Source organism: Podarcis pityusensis (assembly GCF_964106645.2).
Source record: "Podarcis pityusensis genome assembly, chromosome: 3".
Lineage (NCBI taxonomy): Eukaryota > Metazoa > Chordata > Lepidosauria > Squamata > Lacertidae > Podarcis > Podarcis pityusensis.
This window is the reverse complement of record NC_138026.1, coordinates 93,273,446-93,280,102: the sequence shown is the minus strand read 5'-3', so window position 1 is coordinate 93,280,102 and position 6,657 is coordinate 93,273,446. Positions and strand designations below refer to the sequence as shown.

At 44.3% G+C, this 6,657-nt stretch overlaps 1 long non-coding RNA gene across 1 annotated transcript in view; it reads left to right on the top strand.

Annotated features, from left to right (window-relative positions):
* Positions 1 to 6,657, top strand: part of LOC308474255 — a 216,381-nt gene that overhangs the window by 200,262 nt on the left and 9,462 nt on the right. The gene's annotated exons all lie outside the window — the stretch shown is intronic.

Here is a 6,657-nt window from a genome sequence, read left to right as displayed (position 1 = left end):
CAAGCATGTGGATTTCTTAAAAAAAGGGTTTTGTTAATCGATCGTTAATATGCTTCCCACCACAAAAGCCTTGGGTTGTTTAATACGTTCATCCTGCCAATAATATTTTTCAATGACAATATTACCATAGACATCCTTTTTACAAACTGGAAACGAGCATATTAAGTGATTTATTTGATGCTACTTAGTAAATCCTATATTTTGACTTATTTTTTGCCACCTTGGCACATATGTATACACACTACAGAGAGAGAGAGAGAGAGAGAGAGAGAGAGGATTTTTGTACCCTCCCAAAGCACTACTTGTTACCCTAATTACATTCAGTGTTCAGAAATGAATTCATAGACGCATAGAACTGTAGTGCTGGAAGGGACCATGAGGATCATCTAGTCCAACCCGCTGCAATGCAGGAATCTTTTTTGCCCAACGTGGGGCTCAAACCCACAACCCTGAGATTAAGATTCTCATGCTCTACCAACTGAGCTATCCCAGCTCATAGCCCCATATTGAACATGGGTTGGTCCTGTAAATATTTATGTCTAATTTGCTCTTACTGGTTTCATTCCCTTTGACCGACAAGACTTTTAAGACTCTGAACATGAAGCTGCTGATAATAAAAAATGACCAGTTGCCAGAAAAACATGGCCAGGTTTGTTGCTTCAGGGGCAATTTAGCTTGAGTTGCTTCTATCCACCCTGCTTCCCTTCTTGACCTTTTAAAAAAAAAGCTGTACATTTTAGGAGAACAGTGTTTGTGTTGGACTCCACTGTCAGATCTGAGCTCTGGCTCCTGGCTGTACCCCTTTACCTGCTCTGAGCCCCACCCAAAAGGCTAACCAAGGTGAGCAGTGGCGTCCGTGCAGATGTAAGGGTTAATGCTGGAAAGCTCTAGTAAATATGAACAAAAGTAAAATTTGCTTCTCTGCTCAGAGGCGTTCAAATTTAAAACTAGTACTTTTGGTTACACTTCCACACACAGGTACAGCGCTTCCTTCATAGGTTGATGGCATGCACCTTTAAGAATGCTTGCTTTGGCTGCCAAATTGCAAAAGGCCACCGTGACCCCTGCAAAAATGTGGTGAATGCTATTTCAAAAACAAAAAGCGTATCAACAGGTGGCAGACTTGCAAAAGATCTGAGATTAGTGAAAACTTCACCTAGGAACAACTTTTACAATGCGGGTTCATCCAGTGCTGCAGATGAGAAAATGTTGTTGTTGTTTAGTCGTTTAGTCGTGTCCGACTCTTCGTGACCCCATGGACCAGAGCACGCCAGGCACTTCTGTCCTCCACTGCCTCCCGCAGTTTGATCAAACTCATGCTGGTAGCTTCAAGAACACCATCCAACCATCTCATTCTCTGTCGTCCCCTTCTCCTTGTGCCCTCCATCTTTCCCAACATCAGGGTCTTTTCCAGGGAGTCTTCTCTTCTCATGAGGTGGCCAAAGTATTGGAGCCTCAGCTTCACAATCTGTCCTTCCAGTGAGCACTCAGGGCTGATTTCCTTAAGAATGGAGAGGTTTGATCTTCTTGCAGTCCATGGGACTCTCAAGAGTCTCCTCCAGCACCATAATTCAAAAGCATCAATTCTTCTGCGATCAGCCTTCTTTATGGTCCAGCTCTCACTTCCATACATCACTACTGGGAAAACCATGGCCTTTACCATACGGACCTTTGTTGGCAAGGTGATGTCTCTGCTTTTTAAGATGTTGTCTAGGTTTGCCATCGCCTTTCACCCAAGGAGCAGGCGTCTTTTAAGAAAATACTGTCTTTTATTCTACCCAAATGAACACAGGGTGCTGACTTATACCAATTTTGTCCATCTGGTCTACTATATCTGACTGGCATCAGAATGGATCCCAAGGGTCATTTAGTCTAACCGCCTGCAATGTAGGAAATTAATCAAGTAAGCAAGGTCCATGACAGGTGGCTATCCAACCTCTGCTTAGAAACATCCAATGAATGAAAGTCCACCACCTTCTGAGGGAGTTTGTTCCACTGCTGAACAGCTCTTACTGCCAGAAAGTTCTGGTATTTAGGCAGAATCTCCTTTCTTGTAAAATGAATCCATTGGTTCAGGTCTTGCTCTCCAGAGCAGGAGAAAACAAGCTTGCTCCATCTTCCATGTTACAGCCTTTGAGATGTGGGTGGGTTTCACATCCCTTGTTTCCTGAGCACCTTTTAACATGAGATGCCAGGGATATATCTAGAACACAGAATGTTCCCTTATACCAACTCAGACCATTAGTCCATCTAGCTGAGTATTATCTATGTTGACCGGCAGCAGATCTTCAGGGCTTCAGACAGTGGACACCCCCAGGGGTATCTGTAGTTTCTCCATCGCTGATTTAGATGAATAATAGGATATGCACAAATGACAATAGTAGTATTATGTACCGTATTTTCCGGCATATAAGACGACTGGGTGTACAAGACGACCCCCCAACTTTTCCAGTTAAAATATAGAGTTTGGGATATACTCGCCGTATAAGACTACCCCTCTTCCAACGCACACTAAATAAAAATTTTAAAAACCAGTCTCCAGTCCGGCTCAGAAATACGCTCCACTTCCCAGTGGCCGGGGGCTTCTGGGGCCAATTTTCAAGCATATTTCTGCTTCGTCTAGAGAGCTTGGTGTCCTCTGATTTAATTTGCTGCTGTTTTATCCCTGCTGTTTTATCCTGCAGGGAGTTGCTGCAGGAGCTGCTGCTGTAGCCGCCGTATAAAACAACCCCCGACTTTTGAGAAGATTTTCCTGGATTAAAAAGTAGTCTTATACGCCAGAAAATATAGTAATTCATTTCCCATTGTTGTAACTTGATGAAGTCAATAATATACTGCATTTGTCATTTAAGTGAAACTGTTTAAAAACACATTCCAGTTCCACACTGCTTCTTGTTTTTTTTAAAAAAATAATATTTATTAATAATTTCAGAATTACAGAAAAGAAAGAAAAAATAAATAACAACACTACAATGCATAAAAAGAGGAAAAAACGCAAAACATAAGACCAATACAACAATACAGCAAAAAAAATAAAAAAGAAAAGAAAAAAAACACAAATCCCACATTACATATCTTTAACTTCCATTTGCTTGTTTCGTTGACCTCCTCACACCTCCCTTTTTGTATTCTAGTTTAGTTAGTTATTTCAGCAAATTCTTTCCATCTTTCTCAATTATTATTAAATAATTTATCTTAACAATTTAACCTATTAATTAACTCGACAGATCCTTTCCATCTTTCCCCATATTCTGTTATTCAAATTACCTTGATTTATTTAACCTTATCTTACCATAAAATACCTTAAAGCTTGAAACTTAATACTCAGTTATACATAACTCCTGATATCATTTCTACTAGAGTCATATAGTTTCATTCCAACATTTTCCCTAATATTCATTAATTTTAGGCTAATTCCCTAAATAAAAAATTTTTCTTTATGAATTTTCTTCCAATCTTCATCCAACATCTCTTCTTCCTGGTCTCGGGTCGTGTCAGTCCTTACTGTCCGTTCCATCTAGTCCATCAACCTGGAAGTCTTATGTCCGAGGCCCTTAAGTCTCTTCCATGTCCCTTCTGCAGATCTTCTTCTTCTTGTTTATACTTGCACTTTTCCTTGTCTTTTGTTGGTCTCTTTCTTAATTTCTTTCCTTTCTCATTGAGGAGTAGGTCTCTGGGGGGTTCCAACCCAAAATTATCTCCGTCTCCCTTCATCAAACCAGCCCATTCCCCACAGTCCCACTCCCCACAGTCATCAATATAATCCAAAAAATGTTTACGAGCATATTTTGAAGTCTCTCCAAAGTTAAGAGCCTCCTCAGCTCCAGACTCCCCCTGGCTTCAATCTTCAAAAACAGCGGCTTATGCTTCTGTAGGGCCTTGGGCCTCTCCATTTGTATTATTTGAGGTGCAGCCACAGCCTCCTCCATTATCTTCTGCACTTGCCCAATCAATACAGGTTCCTGAGTTGGACCCTGGATGGTTTCTATATCACTATTCACTATTTGTCCACAGTTATTGGCCACAACAGTCATCAAATCCATTTTTTTCATTCATCAAATCCATCTTCTCGTGCATCTGTTCCAACAAAGCATTTGTCTTGCATAAAGCAAGCACGAAAACTTCCTTCCAGCTCATATTTAGTCAAGGTCAAAAGGACTAATCCCACGATCCTAATCTCACAGCTGTGGATTCCTCAAGTAGACTGCAGCAACAATTTAGCAAGCTCCCTCTAGAGGAGACAATTTCTATTTGTATCCATCTTTTTAAGGCAAGTCCAACAAAGGAAAATTACTTTCATTTTTCAGATATTTTGTTTCTTTCGAATGCAAAAGGCAACATTGGAATCAGTTTATTTCTCTTCTTTAGCTATCTGTCAAAGTATTCCATTCACAGTCAATGAACCTCTCAAACAATTTCTGTCTCTGACACCCTGTTCCCAGGTTAGAAGGGGGTTTCAGTAGTTATAAATGAAGGAAATTTCGGCTTTTTTAACGACTTTCCAGGCTTTAGCTTACAAGGTTTTTGCTTCAGTCTATATACAAAAAGCGGAAGGCGGACTTCCTGTTTTGAGCCTTCCCGCTTCAATGTCAAATTAAGATATTTCTTGATCCAATTTTCCGTTTCTACTCACGAGTACTTGTTTTAAATCCAATTGTCCACAGGAAAAAGTTAGCGCTCTCCGGCGATGGCTGTGCGGCTTCACTCCGTGAAAGTAGCAGTCAGTTCGCAGCACTGCGCCGCTCACCCCACTTCACTCCAGAATCCCAGAAAGGGGTTCCCCGTGGTGCCCTGCCGAACCCCACGTTCCCAGGCTTCCTCCGCCTGGGATTTCTAGCGGGTCCCCACCTTCGCCGCGGCGGGAAGACCCAGTTTCCACGGAGCTAGTTCCTCTGGTCGGAGGAACTCCACCATTCGCCGATGGCGCTAACCCGGAAGTCCACACTGCTTCTTGAACCTCCTCCAATGCATGGTGTTGTTGCTGTATTCCACCAATACAAAATGTACTTTGCACCACTTGTAGCAGTTCTCTCACTTATGTCCGCTCTTTATTAAACATTTGTTTTCATGTATTTGCAGGGAAGTTATACAAGGGACATTCACAGAACCATAACCACTGGGGGGGTGGGATGGCTGGCTGAGGTTTTGGCCCCGGGTGAAGCCTCCAGGGGGCGCCATTGAGGCTCCCAGCCTGTGTGTGTGTGTGTGTGTGTGTGTGTACACAAATGCACAAGGGGGGTGTCAAACTGTGTCTTTGACCCAGATAAAATAAAGCCTACTTTCACCCCTGGACATTCTTCTGTATTGGTTTGCACAGGAGTTACCGTATTTTTCGCTCTATTGGACGCAGTTTTTCCTCTCCAAAAATTGAGGGGAAATGTGTGTGCGTCCTATAGAGCGAATGCAGGCTTGTGCCATAGCCGCGCGCAACCCCTCCGGCAGGGAGAGGCTGCATGGGGCTATGGCTTCTTTAGCCCTGCGCAGCGTCTCCCGGCAAGGAGAGGCTGCACGGGGCTAAAGGGGAAGCCAAAACAGCGAGCGGGATCCATCCCACTCGCTGCCTTGCCTGCTTCCATAGCTGCGCACAACCCCTCCGGCAAGGAGAGGCTGCACGGGGCTATGGATTCTTTAGCCTCACGCAGCCTCTCCCAGGAGGTAGAGGCTGCACGGGGCTAAAGGGGAAGCCAAAACAGCGAGCGGGATCCATCCCACTCGCTGCCTTGCCTTCTTCCATAGCTGCGCGCAACCCCTCCGGCAAAGAGAGGCTGCGCGGGGCTAAAGGGGAAGCCAAAACAGCGAACGGGATCCATCCCACTCGCTGCCCTGCCTTCTTCCATAGCTGCGCGCAACCCCTCCGGCAAGGAGAGGCTGCGCGGGGCTAAAGGGGAAGCCAAAACAGCGAGCAGGATCCATCCCGCTCGCTGCCTTGCCTTCTTCCATAGCTGCGCGCAACCCCTCCGCAAGGAGAGGCTGCACGGGGCTCCCTCTTCTGGCAGGGAGAGATTGTGTGCAGCCTGTATGCTGCTCTTTGGGGCTGGGGGGGGGGGGAATATTTTTTCCCTTGATTTCCCCCCCTAAAAACTGGGTGCGCCCTATGGTCCGGTGCGCCCTATGGTTCGAAAAATACGGTATACATTGTTCTGTCAATTGTTCTTTATCCCATACATGTATTTCCTTATCACTTTGCTAACCACAAAAAGTGTGTTTTTAAAGTGGATTTGTTGCACCAGAGCACTGTAATCCACTTTAAATGCACAAACCTGAATTTCCAGTTGAATCCTTCCTGCAAAGTACTGTAGTGGCAGTCTGAAGGCAACCAGAGTCTAGACATTCTCTGCAGGGTGCCTCCGCAAGCCACTCTCCCAAGTCAGACTTCTGATGAAGTCACAATTCAAGGCTGTGCCAAAGTGATGACCATGACCAGCAGGAAGGTGCGTGGGGGGAGATTAATTAATCCATTCACAAGCTCCATCCTAAAGAAAGCATTTCATATGTTTGAATGCCACAGTGCAGTACAAGCAAATAAATAGTTCTACTGGGTACAACATTCAGATTCCTGGGATTCTTGAGTTTTCTTTTCTTTTGAAAAAGAACATGTTTCTAACCCTTATGGTATGAACTTTTGGACTGAAAGGATGCCTCGGATACCTCCGAGAA